Below are 13,293 nucleotides of genomic sequence, written 5' to 3'. Positions count from 1 at the left end.
ACTTAATGCTTAAGGAGCATTTTTAGCATTTACTGGAAAAAAAAATTTAAATCAAAGCCAAAAGTAGTTAGCTGTAAAATGAAAAAGATTGGTGTAGTGGTTTTTCCAGGTGAACATGGTAAAGCTGAAACTACATTTCCCAGAATTCTGGGTATTATACAGAGTTAGAGTTGGCATGAGAATTGGAATTTGCATGAGATTTGGAAGAGGGAAATGGACTATCAGTCATTAGTTCTAAGGTCCCCAAGTTTAGATATGAGTGACAGACAGATGGAGGTGCCAGCGAGCTCCACGTAATCATCGCTCTCTTCTTGTCAAAGTTAAGCTCTTGTACATGACTGCTCACTCTACTGTTTAACAGAGATCCCAGGTGCCTCAGCAGACGTGTGGTTGTGGATCCAGACAGGCAAATATTTCCCCACATTCTTCCCATCAGCTCCCCTTTCAGTCTCACTTTGGCAGCTGGCTATGCCTGGCTTCCAGATTGACTGGTTGATGTCTTCTGAGATCTTCCAACTCAGCCTTCATACCTGCACTTTCCCAGCCTCCTGTAATTCTATAGGGTCCACCTCTTGTAATTATTCCTTATCCATAGCTCAGAAAGGTCAGCTTCCTGGCTGAACCCTGATGTTACAATTGGTTAGAAAAGATCATTTCCAATTCCATTCACCTTTGTTGAGCATCTATCTGGACCAGCTGTCTTCACAAATACTAATCTCATTCCATTCTCACGACACCTACGTGAGAACTCTCTCTCACAGGTAGGAAAACAAAAGCTGAAAGGGGTTAACTGACTTGTCTAAGAGAACTCAGCTTGGAAGGAAAGAAGAGTGTAGCAAAGCAATTCTCCTTGACTGCCAGCCCCTGCCCACACATCTCACACACACACACAAACACAACCAGCAAAGAAGATTCTACAGTTTCACGTTCTCAAGACCATTTGGAGAAAGAAATGAATGACATCATGGCTGAGGAAATTAAGGTAAGCTAATAATTAATGAGATGGGGACTAGGGCTAAGTTAGAGGGGGGTGGAGGGGGTGGAGAATTAAGCACGCTGGCAGTACTCCAGTTCTCACAACCGCCCCCTGACCAAGGCATCACTACTGTTCTCCTTTTACAATCAGGAAACAAAGAAAATACAAAGCCTCAGAGCAACTCAGAAGCAAGGGGACAAGCAGAAGCAAGTCTTCAAATACTCTAGTTCTTCAATAGCATAATATTTAATCAGAATTCTGAAGAAGTCACATAACTTTCCCATACAAAATGAGAAAATGAGAGGAAAATGACAGGAGAGAAACACAAATGAATAAAAAAGAAAGAGAGAGGAGAGAAAAAGAAGAAAGAAAAGGAGAGAGATAAAAAAAATAAGGGAGGGAGAGAGGAAGGAAGGGAGGGAAGAAAGAAAATGATAGAAGTAAATGGGAAGTAAGAAAGCATAATTGGGAGGGAAGGGGGAGAGATTGGCAGATGACCCCATTTAGTCCAACCATCATTTCTTGGTCACCTGCTGTGGGTCTGAAACTGCAAAGACTCTGGGTATATGTATGAATAAATCACCCGAGTAGCCATGTATGGATGTGAGAGTTGGACCATAAAGAAAGCTGAGTGCCAAAGAATTGATGCTTTTGAACTGTGATGTTGGAGAAGACTCTTGAGAGTCCCTTGGATTGCAAGGAGATCAAACCAGTCAATCCTAAAGGAAATCAACCCTGAATACTCATTGAAGGACTGATGCTGAAGCTGAAGCTCCAATACTTTGGCCACCTGATGCAAAAAACTGATTTATTAGAAAAGACTCTGATGCTGGATAAGATGGAAAGCAGAAGAAGGGGACAACAGAGGATGAGATTGTTGGATGGCATCACCAACTCAATGGACACGTTTGAGCAAATTCTAGGAGTTGGTGATGGACAGGGAAGCCTGGCAAGTTACAGTCCATGGAGTCACAAAGAGTTGGACATGACCAAGGAACTGAACTGAACTCAACTGCTCTGTGGAGCTTATATTCCAATAAGCAAACCAGATGTGAACCTGCAAATTTAAAAATTGCTATATTATCTGCAATTTATTTTAAATTGCTTATACTGTGTGGTATATAGATAGACATTTTAATTTATATCCTGGGAGTGGCTGGTTAATATCCAAACAACTCTAATCAGAAACACACACTACAGGCATGGTACTTGAAAAACTCTAATCAAAATCCACCCTCCAGGGACAGTTATCATAAAGTAACAGTTACATTAATAGTTGATCAATAGCAGAAAATGTGTTACTTGGTATAATGGATATTGGAGATAATTTTTCTTTTGTCAAATAAAAGATCTTCCAGTTTTAGGAAATGACTAAGAATGTTGTACAAACTCTACCACCATCACATTAAAAACTGTAGGAATCTAGCAAATCTAGTAGCCTTCTATCATTTGAAATGATGCCTTAGGCCTTGGTATCTCTTCTGGTTGCACAGTCTACCATTTAGGCGGTGTTTGATACTGATTCAAATTTAGCTGAATCCTGCTGCTAGAATATTTTCACATTTGCCTCGAATGAACACTTTAATTAAGAGCTGGTCTGGGTGCATGAAAAGACAGAGTGCTAGGATTTCATTGAGCTTATCGAACAGGCTGTGTGATGAGTTTTGTGCCTTCCTGATGGTATTTGTTGTGCAGAAACCATTAGATTTGCCTTCAGTGTAATATCCCTGCTTTTTGTGAGTTCTGGAGAAGATATAATAATTATAAATGGCCAAATGAGCCTAGGTCGTTTTACAACAGTAATTAATTTCAAATGTTATAAATGCCCTAAGGGAGAAATATGGGTAATACGGAAGCATATAATATCTATTCCTGATTTAATCTAATAAATCAGAATTAGGGGTTACATGGGAGGCGGGGGGAATTAATCAACTGTAGGTAAAAGGCCAAAAATCAAGGACGGATGGAATATTTAAGGCTGAAAGAAGGCCACCTGAGCTATGTCAAGAAGAGAGGACACTCGTTAAGACACGAAGGAGCCAAATTCCATGAGTCTTGTAGCTAAAGATTTAACTATCAATAGATGGAATTAAAAGAGGCAAATGATTGAAGGAATGAGTGAGTGAGTGAATGAGACTTTCCAAAGCAGAGATCAAAGAAAGAACGCTAGGTCCAAACACACAAATCTTTCCTGTTTGACAGAAATCAAAGACTAAGCCAAAAGGAAGTGCTACTTGAAGAAGCATGATCTTAGGCAGTGTGGTCAGCCTTCAACTTTAGCAAGGAAGAGTAGCTATTCTGATCAAAGCTCTGCCCTAGTGTTACTCCAAAACCGGGTTTGCCTCTTGATGGATGTCAAGCCAATAGACAACGAAGCCAAAGATCAGAAGAAAGGATTTACTACTTGCAGCAAGTAAGACACCAGAGAGCTTTCCCAAAGTAGTGTTTCTCCAAACACTACTTGGGGAAGTTTAAGCTAAGGGAACATGCATATTGAGCAGAGGAGAATTCAGCACAGAATTGAGACAAAGGTTCACAGTGTCCAAACTTTAGTTGACTGAAGTCAGGAGGATCAACATCATTATCTCTTGAGGAAGAACTAGGACTCTGCTTTATCACTGCACTGCTGTTTGACTGCCTTTTTCTCTGTTCCTATACTCCTTTGTTCCCTGAGACCATTAATTACTGAGACCTGTTCGAGGACAGGCATTAGGATTAAAGAATTTGCTTAATTTCTGTTAGCTTTTTAGCAATATTTCCTTCTTTAAAATAGCAGTAGTATTGGATCGCAAAGTGGCTAGAGCATGGCAGAGACTGGTAAGTCCTTTTACTCCCAGCTACATTTGCATCTCCTTGCCATGTGATATCTAAGCAGTTTCTTTCTTCTGGTTGCAGTAGACTATTCCCTCTTACACACATAATAGTCAGTTTCCAATCCCTCAGGTTGAATGTCCCAATTCCTAGAAGGTGCTATCAGTCATTCCTTGATGTGCCAAATTCCCAGATATTTGAAAGATCAGGCTTAGATCCAAAATGGCCTAGGCCAAAACGACTTCTCTTGTGTCCAGAAAACCATGCCCAGTTCTCTTTTCCTGGGGACCTGCTAACCTATCTGTCTATACTAGGTGAGTTTTTCTGGCATTTTATCTTTGTTCTTCGACGCCAAGTTTATCTTGTAGGTACTGCTGTGCTGAAAGAGATCTCAGAGGTAGAGATTAGTGGGATTCTTTCTGGCACTGTGTTTGGCAGTGGTGTTTTTGTACCAGTGTCCAATTAGCCCACAACTCCACAGTGAACAGCAAACCTCATTCATTTGCATAATTATTTCCTTTGCTGTTTCCTTTATAAAAAATAATGAGCCATTATGCACATAATTAAACCACGCTTAACAAATGAGGGCCAGGCTGACAAGAATCACATGAGAAGGCCAAGAGAAATTAGCATCAAGGCCTGTATGCTAAGCATAAGGCCAATCTAATCTGCACTGTCTCCTGGGAGCAGAAGGACTCCTTGGGAGTCTCTGCTTTTGGATTTTCACTGAGGTCAAGCTTCCGAGAGAAAACATGATTTGATTTCATCCAGCCCTTCTCCTCTGCTTCTCTCCTTCTCCTCCTGTCTTTCTCAGTGAGAAGTATCTGGCTTGCTTGTTATTAGGGCCCTTTGCAACAAATCCTTTGATTCCGTTCCCCCTCTCCCTGAATGAGACATTTTCCCAATGAACCTTACTAAAAAACTAATAGAAATAAGTGAAGTTCTTTAATCCTAGAAGTCCAGTGATAAGCTTTATGGAGACCAATATTTCCTTCTTTAAAATAGCATTGGATCACAGAGTGGCTAGAGCAAGGCAGAGACTGGTGAGTCCCTTTCCTCACAGCTACATGCGGGTCTACTTGCTATGTGACTTCTAAGCAGTTTCTTTCTTCTAGTTCCAGTGGATTGTTTCATCTTACGCTGATCCTAGTCAGTTTCCAATCCATTGGACTGAATGTCCCAATTAATAGCAGGCACTATCAGTCATTCCTTGATGTACCAGAATCCCAGATACTCGGAAGGTCATTGATGAGTGATGCAGTGAACATTCCAGGTCTCCCTGGTCTGGATTCTATTTTCCTTGGGGCTTCATTATTCACTGGATGGTCTGAGGAGCAGCAGCATCACATGGGAGCTTTTTACAAACGCAAAATCTTAGGCTCCACTCAAGACCTTCTCCAGACCTACTAAAGCAGAACAGATATATTAAGAAGATCTCCAGGTCATTGTTTCCATATTAAAGACTGAGAAGCAATGATCTAGGGTAATCAGTGGGACTCATTCGGTTCAGTTTCTTCTAGGGTTTTGGACTACCTCGTATTCACTATGTTGGTAGAAGAGGAATTCCAGTCTTCAGGCTATGGGGATGGCTAACTCCCAACACAGGACAAATGAATCATAGCAGTTTGTTAATCACAGATACTCAGAGCTCAGATGGAGGGAGAACATCACATGCCTCACAGGCCACATGGGGACTATATTCAGTGACAGACTGAACAAACGGGTACTGCTGGAATTAACCTTTGTAGTGTCCAGAGGGTGACACACCCTCCGTTTCCCATTGGAAGATTGGCTGGTTTGAATAACTGTGTGAGCTGGCCAGGAAATGCAGCCTGCTACTTGGAGATAAATGGGAACTGTAGTTGGTCCCATAGCTAATAAGAAAGGTTACTTGGCTTAGGAAGCTTACCTGAGGAGTAGAGTGGGAGGGGAACTTGTTGTTAGGATATTCAAGGTGCCCTCTTTGCCTTCTTCATTTCACCAGATGTCAAAGCAGCACATATTTGGACCGTGATTTTGTACTGCATGGGGAAATCACCTTATAAAGTCACCGTGGACTCTTGAGAGTACCTTGGACTGCAAGGAGATCAAACCAGTCAATCCTAAAGGAAATGAATCCTGAATATTCATTAGAAGGACTAGTACTGAAACTGAAGCTCCAAAACTTTGGCCACCTGATGCAAAGAGCTGACTCATTAGAAAAGACCCTGATGCTGGGAAAGATTGAAGGCAGGAGGACAAGGGACAACAGAGGACTAGATGTTGGATGGCATAACTGATTCAATGGACATGAGTTTAAGCAAGCTCTGGGAGATGGTGAAGGACAGAAAAGACTGGCCTGCTGCAGTTCAAGGGGTTGCAAGAGTCAGACACGACTGAGTGACTGAACAACAAATCCCACCATATCAAACTGCTGCTGCTGCTGCTGCTAAGTGGCTTCAGTTGTGTCTGACTCTGTGTGACCCCGTAGACAGCAGCCCACCAGGCTCCCCCGTCCCTGGGATTCTCCAGGCAAGAACACTGGAGTGGGTTGCCATTTCCTTCTCCAACCATATCAAACTAGATGCATATAAATCACCAAGCATAGTGCCTGAACTATGGAAAATGCTCAATAAATATATGCTATGCTATGCTATGCTAAGTCACTTCAGTCGTGTCTGACTTTGTGTGACCCCATAGACGGTAGCCTACCAGGCTCTCCCGTCCCTGGGATTCTCCAGGCAAGAACACTGGAGTGGGTTGCCATTTCCTTCTCCATGCATTAAAGTGAAAAGTGAAAGTGAAGTCGCCTAGTCGTGTCCAACTCTTAGCGACCCCATGGACTGCAGCCTACCAGGCCCCTCCGTCCATGGGATTTTCCAGGCAAAAGTACTGGAGTGGGGTGCCATTGCCTTCTCCGCAATAAATATATATAGCTCCACATCTCCTCCCTCTTTTTAGTCTGAGCTGTATAATAACCATAGCCTATAATGATTCAGACTCTATGAATACAGCTTGAATACCTACCATATGCCAGGCACTATTAATTCCATTCACAAGCATGATCTAATATTCACCCCAACACTGTGAGTCAGTGTTCTAATCCTTGTATTATGGACCAGGAAAATGAAAGAGAACTTTACCCCGTCAAATGGATGATGTTTATTATATCTCTCATCATGGCATTTATCAATGCAATCTGTAATCTACTATAATCATACAATGAAAATCTAGTAACATAATAGAACCTTCATAAATATACAGATGCCAGTCACAATTTGTGAGAAAACTGTAGCAGAAAAAAAATGAATTTACTTGGCTAATTCAGTGATATGAGCAGCAGGGAAGATGGGCAGGTAGAAAATGTTTGGGACTTGATTTGCTGGTCTGATGCAGATGAAGTGTGACAGTAACTAGAAGGTTACTTGAGAAACAGATAATTGAAAGAGACAGTCTTAGGAGTATCATAAGTCTCAGTTTTTCTAGGTTACTTAAGTTCTATCTGATTAATTTCAATCATCAGGAGCAGTGCATCTGGACTTTATCTTTTTAGTCCCCCAAAGAGATGCTCTCATTCATGGTTAGAGGTAGTATCACGTAGTGGTTAGGAGTGCAAACTCAGAATCAGACCTCCCAGGCTCAAATCTCAGCTCCTCTGCTTTCAGGCTGCAGGATCTGGCTTGGAACATAGATAATAACAGGCTTCTATTTATAGGGGTTTTGTGACGATGAAATGAGTTAACATACCTCAAGCACATAGAACAGTGTCTGTACCAGCCTCGAAGTGGAGGCTATTATGATTATGAATCAGTGTTCTGTCCTTGGCTCACATAGAGGATCAATAAAATAAGGGGTTGTATGAGACTTACTTAAATAAATGGAACAAAATAGACAGCCCAGGAACATACCTCAGTATACAGAAGAATTTAGTTTATGGTAAAGAAGATGATTTCAATCAGTAAAGAAAGATATTCAATAAATTGTGTTGAAAGAATTGGATAACTTGTCCTCCCAGGACCTTGCCCTCCATTTGTACTCCATCATATGCTGCTACATCACCAACGTCCCATTCCCCCCAGCAAGGAAAACATTTATTCCTATATTCATTGAATAAGTCAGACTCTCAATCCAAGAAACTCATTTTAAAAGCTCATCACAGGTGCCCCTCCTGATACCAATTATGTAATCCATTAGGGTGCTGGCAGGATACAGATGGCACATTCAAACAGGATAATGAAGAACAGTTTAGATGAGACACTATTGACAATAGTGTGGTGGTAACCTACAAGAATGGTAAAGAACAACAGAGTTAGCAAGACAAGTTGAATATCAGACCTAGGTCTTCAGAAATGAAGCTGTTAACAAAATGCAGTGAGACCTGAGACCTACCACCTGATAGGACCTGTGGTCTGGGAAGGGGAACCCAGCCACTACCAACCTGAAGCCTGGCAGGGGGGGAAGATATGGGAAAAAAAAGCACTTTGCCTGTGTCTCCTCTGGCACTGTCTGTACTTCAGGAAGGAAAGGAGCCTGGTTGGTCCAGCTGATACGTGTCAACCTCCTAGCACACAAAGAAAAGTTGCTAAGAGAAGAATGAACCTTAGGAGTAAACAGAGAATAAGAGAATATTCCAGCATTTCCAGTAAGGAAGCAAATGTCTCCTTCCGCACAACTGGAGGGAAGGGCCATTTATTGTCTCCTTCGTTTGCTGAAGTTTCTTAATGATCAGAGAACATCAGCCTTGGATAAGGCTAAATCTTTGTCTTGTTATACTGATAGGAAGGGTCTCACTTATAATCAAAGTTTTGACAGTGCCAAAATTTAAAGAAGAAGGCCACATAACCTATATCTCATAAATTTGCTCATATTATTATTAATATTCAAGTTACCTTAGAATCTATAACCCCCATTCAGATAACTTCAATCTTTGGATTTTGACATACATAAATTATAACAAATTATCAGAAAGAGAAATTAAGAAAACAATTCCATTTACAGTTGCATCAAAAAGAATAAAATACTTAGCATTAAATTAACCAAGGAGGTGAAAGATCTGTACACTGAAAACTACAAGTCACTAATGAAAGAAATTGAAAAACACATAAATAAAGAAAGTCTGTGCTGATGGGTTGAAATAACATATATTGTTAAAATGTCCATAGTACCCAAAGTAATCTACAGATTTAATACCCTCTCTATCAAAATTCCAATTGTCTTTTTCATAGAACTAGAACAAACAATCCTAAAATTTATATGGACCCACAAAAGACCCACAATAGCCAAAACAATCTTTCAAAAGAAGAACAAAGCTAGAGATATCACATTTCCTAATTTCAAAATATAACAAAATTATAGTAACTATTACAGTATGGTATTGGAATAAAACCAGACACATAGATCAGTGGAACAGAATAAAGAGCCCAGAAATAAACCCATGAATATATAGTCAATTAATTCATGACAAAGAATCCATTCTGTACAGTGAGAAAATGATAGTCTTTTCAATAAATGATATTGAAGAAACTAGATAGTCACATGAAAAGAATGAAACTGGATTACTATCTTACACCATACACAAAAAATCAACTCAAAATGGACTTAAATATAAGATCCAAAAGCATAAAACTCCTGAAAGAAAACATAGGGGGTCAGCTCCTTGATATTGGTCTTTTCAATGTTTTTTTGGACACCAAAAAGCAAAAGCAAAAATAAACAAGAGGTACCACATCAAGCTAAAACATTTCTGCATAGGAAAAGAAAAAAAAAAAAAAAAACGAATAAAAAGCAACCTATGGAATAGGAGAAAATATTGCAAATCATACATCTGATAAGTGGTTAAAATCCAAAATATATACAGAATTCTTACAATTCAATAGAAAAACCAAAACAATCTGATTAAAAAATGGATAACGGCACTGAGTAGACACTTTTCCAAAGAAGACATACATGTACATGACAAGGGGCTCAGCATCAGTAATTATCAGAGAAATGTAAATAAAAACCACAATAAGTTATTACCTCACACTGTTAGAATGACTATCATCAAAATGACAGGAGATAACAAGTAGCAAGCACTTGCCAGCTCCCATGATAGCATGAGCCAATTCCTTAAAATAACTTTCTCTCTCTCTCTGTTTTCCTCTTCTCTCCCTCTGTTTTCCTCTTCTCTCCCTCCTCTTCTCCCTCCCTCTCTCTCTCTCTCCCTCTCCATATATATGCTTCCATTGCCCACCTCACAGGGCACGCATCCAAGAATTCTCAAAAAGGGAAGAGAGAGGGTTGGATAAAGGAGGGCTGGGAAAGAAGAGACAAGAGTGAAAGCTCCCCTTCCCTCCCTTCCCCTCCGAAGAAAATTACCAGCCAGGGAAGTGAAAACATTGTATCTTTAAATCCAGTTCAGGATTGTATCCTAACTTGGAACTGAATATCTTAATTTCTGAATTGAAACAAATTGTGATTGTATAATTATGGTTTATTGTTGGTATGTAAAAGAAAACCAGGGCAGGGAAACACTTGCTCCACTGAATATATTTGAAACAGACAAAAAATACACTTTTTGAATATATCCCAAGAGCCCTGTTCTTCAAGGTACCAATTACATGAGTATTTCTTTCTGTGATTAAAACACAGCCAAAAGGGACTTCCCTGGTGGTCCAGTCATTATGAATCTGCTTTGCAATGCAGGGGACACAGGTTCCATCCTTGGTCAGGAAACTATTAATAAGATCCTCCCTGCTGCAGGAGCAGCCAAGTCCTCAAACTACAACTACTGAGCCCATGTGCTCTGGAGCCTGTGTGCCACAACAAAAGATTCTGAATGACACAATTAAGGCCTGATGCAGCCAAATAAATAAATATTTTTTAAAAAGAGCCAATATTCAATTTTAACCTCAATTTAATGAATATTTCCACATTTTTTATAAATCTAACTGCATATATTATTGGTTGTACTGCCTAAAAATGTCTTTTATATGAGAACTTACAGGATAAATTCTTTAAAGATTCCCCCTAAAAGTTAGATTTTTCAGTACACACACAAAAAATGTATATTTCAACTTATAATGAAAATTATACTACCTTATTTCAACTGACGTGTATTACCAATGTACCACGTGCTAAACATGTGCTAATGATAGCCAAGTGGATACTGCCTCTGCCCTCTAGAGTCACTGGCTGGTAGGAGAGACAATTACTGCATAAGTAAGTATGAAGTTAAAAGTTTTGCTCAGCATTATCAAGAAAAGTATTGTGTGAGACTGCAACAGAGGGTGACAATTTAGATCAATAAATTTAGGAACTGTCCCTCTGAGGAAGTGAAATTTAAGCTTAGCCCCAGTTAATTAGTTCTGCAGAGAACAGGAGAAGTGCATCCTGGCAAAGAGCAGCATGCCCCTCACTGGAGGTAAGACACCTTGGGTATATAGAAGAAAACGTAGCTGGAGTGTAAAGAGGAAAAGGGAGAACCCTTGGTAAGGGATTCTGGGAATCAGTGAGATGATAAAGGGCCTTGGAGGGCACAGTAAGAATTTTTGATTCTATCATAAGTTCAGTGGGGAACCATGAAATGATTTGAAGAAGGAAGCAAATAGTTTGATTTATGTTTTTTAAATGCTCACTTTGGCTACAGTTTAAGGACTGGATCAAGGTGGACAAGAATGAAAGAGGGAAGAACTCCCCTTCCCCCATCAGATAGCTACTGAACTATTACAGTGGTCCAGGGAGACATGGTGGCTGGTGGGCTAGGGAAGACTGGTGGATTTGACCTTGGTTTTGCCAGGTCAAGTGATGGGTTGGATACAAAGAGTGGATGCGGGTGGGGTGGGAAATGTTGGAGATGACTCCCACTATACGAAGGTCTCCATGTTCCCTTCTTTGCCATCAGCCCTGAGCCAACTCTCAACCCATTCCCCCACCAACCTACCATCCATTTAGCACTTGAGTTCAGCAAAGATGGCATGAGGCATAAGCACATCTGTCCACCACTCTGGAGTTGAAACATCCACATGAAGGGAGTGAAAAACTAGAGAAAAACACAGACCATGGCACTAAAACCATTAATAAGGAACATAGCCATTTGACCTATGACTGATTTGCAAGTCATAGTCACAGGCCCTAACAACAGCCCTTGTCAATGTATGTTCTTTCTGACAATTGCACTTACAGCAAGAATCTATCATCTGAATGTTAACATAATATTAAACTTTAAATAATATTTAAAATTTTAAGTGGTAATGATTCTAATTTATCACCCAAATCTGAAGTAATAATGAGAGCATTTGTCTTAGAAACACAGTGGTCTCTTGCTTTAACTATTTTTAAAGTTATGCCACTCATTTTATCACCACTGTCTGGTCCAAACTCAGATGATGCCCTGGTGCCAGAAATTGCACAGATGCATAAATCAGACAGAAAAGTACAACAGAATGTCTTGGTAATGGGCTCTGAAGCATGCCAGAGAAACCTGTATTATAGCTGGAATAAACTTTAAATTGCTGCTTTAAAAGAGAAAATAAAGGGAAGAATGACTCCTGAATTTCTGACATGAGCAACCAGGTAAATGGAGTTAGCATATATTAAGACATCACAGGCCCAAACAGGCAGATGAAAGAGGATGAGCAAGTTCCAAACATGTAGCATTTAAGATGTGAGGTACCTGGGTGGGGTGATCAGTTTGGCAGTTGTATGTGGGGAACTGATGTTTAGAAGAAAGATCCAAGCTAGAAACAGAAAAAAAGGTTGTTGGATCATAAATTATATGCAAAACTTTGTTAGGAGATAAGATTTCTCAACAAAATAAGTGTAAAGTGAACTGAAAAGAAGGTACAGGACTGAAAGGGAGACAAACAGTAGAACCAGGACTGTAATGCCATGAAATCCAAGAAGAAAACAATTTGTTCCCTATTTACTTTTAAGAACTAGATCTGGTTCTCAGCAGTCGGAGCTCACTCACCCCACATTTGGCATACACTCAACCCCACATCTGGATACAAATACACATCACTCATCCCACATCTGGGTACAAACACTTCTCTACTCTCTGCTCTCCTATAAATCTTCACATTTCACTAATTTTTCTTGCTCCTTCCCCCATTGGGTTCAAACTACACAAGTTATGTTGGGCATTTGCTCAAGAAAGCAAAGAAGATAAGACACCAGGAGGTCTACCAGCTGGCCCAAGACAAAGCTCATTACTTCAAATCACTTCCATACACAGACTCCTAATTTTAACTTTGTAACTTCCTTAAGTGAGGAGTTGGTGCAAGAAAGAAACTAAAAGAGAGACATTGGAAAGCAAAGATTAAAAGACAAAGAAAAAGAGAAAGAAAGAGAGAAAAACAGAGAAATACTTTAGAGAGATGTCTCTTCTACCAGATTATCATCTTAAAAATCTTTAGCCATGCTTTCAAATCTTTCCTTGCTAAACGGCCATTTTGGAAAAGAATTATCTCAATTTGGCATATAGCCTAAGATACCAAATTATTTAGAAGGCTTCTACTTGCCTCAGGGAAATTCACAAAGAAAAGAGG

General features: G+C 40.0%; 1 pseudogene; it reads left to right on the top strand.

Annotated features, from left to right (window-relative positions):
* The first annotated feature begins 964 nt into the window (after positions 1 to 964).
* LOC104987336 overlaps positions 965 to 13,293 on the top strand; it is a 110,172-nt pseudogene continuing 97,843 nt past the window's right edge.

The sequence above is a fragment of the Bison bison genome, unplaced genomic scaffold (genome assembly GCF_000754665.1).
Source record: "Bison bison bison isolate TAMUID 2011002044 unplaced genomic scaffold, Bison_UMD1.0 scf7180017864092, whole genome shotgun sequence".
Classification (NCBI taxonomy): domain Eukaryota; kingdom Metazoa; phylum Chordata; class Mammalia; order Artiodactyla; family Bovidae; genus Bison; species Bison bison.
Note: the sequence above shows the minus strand (reverse complement) of the source record. Positions and strands in the feature narration are given on the sequence as shown.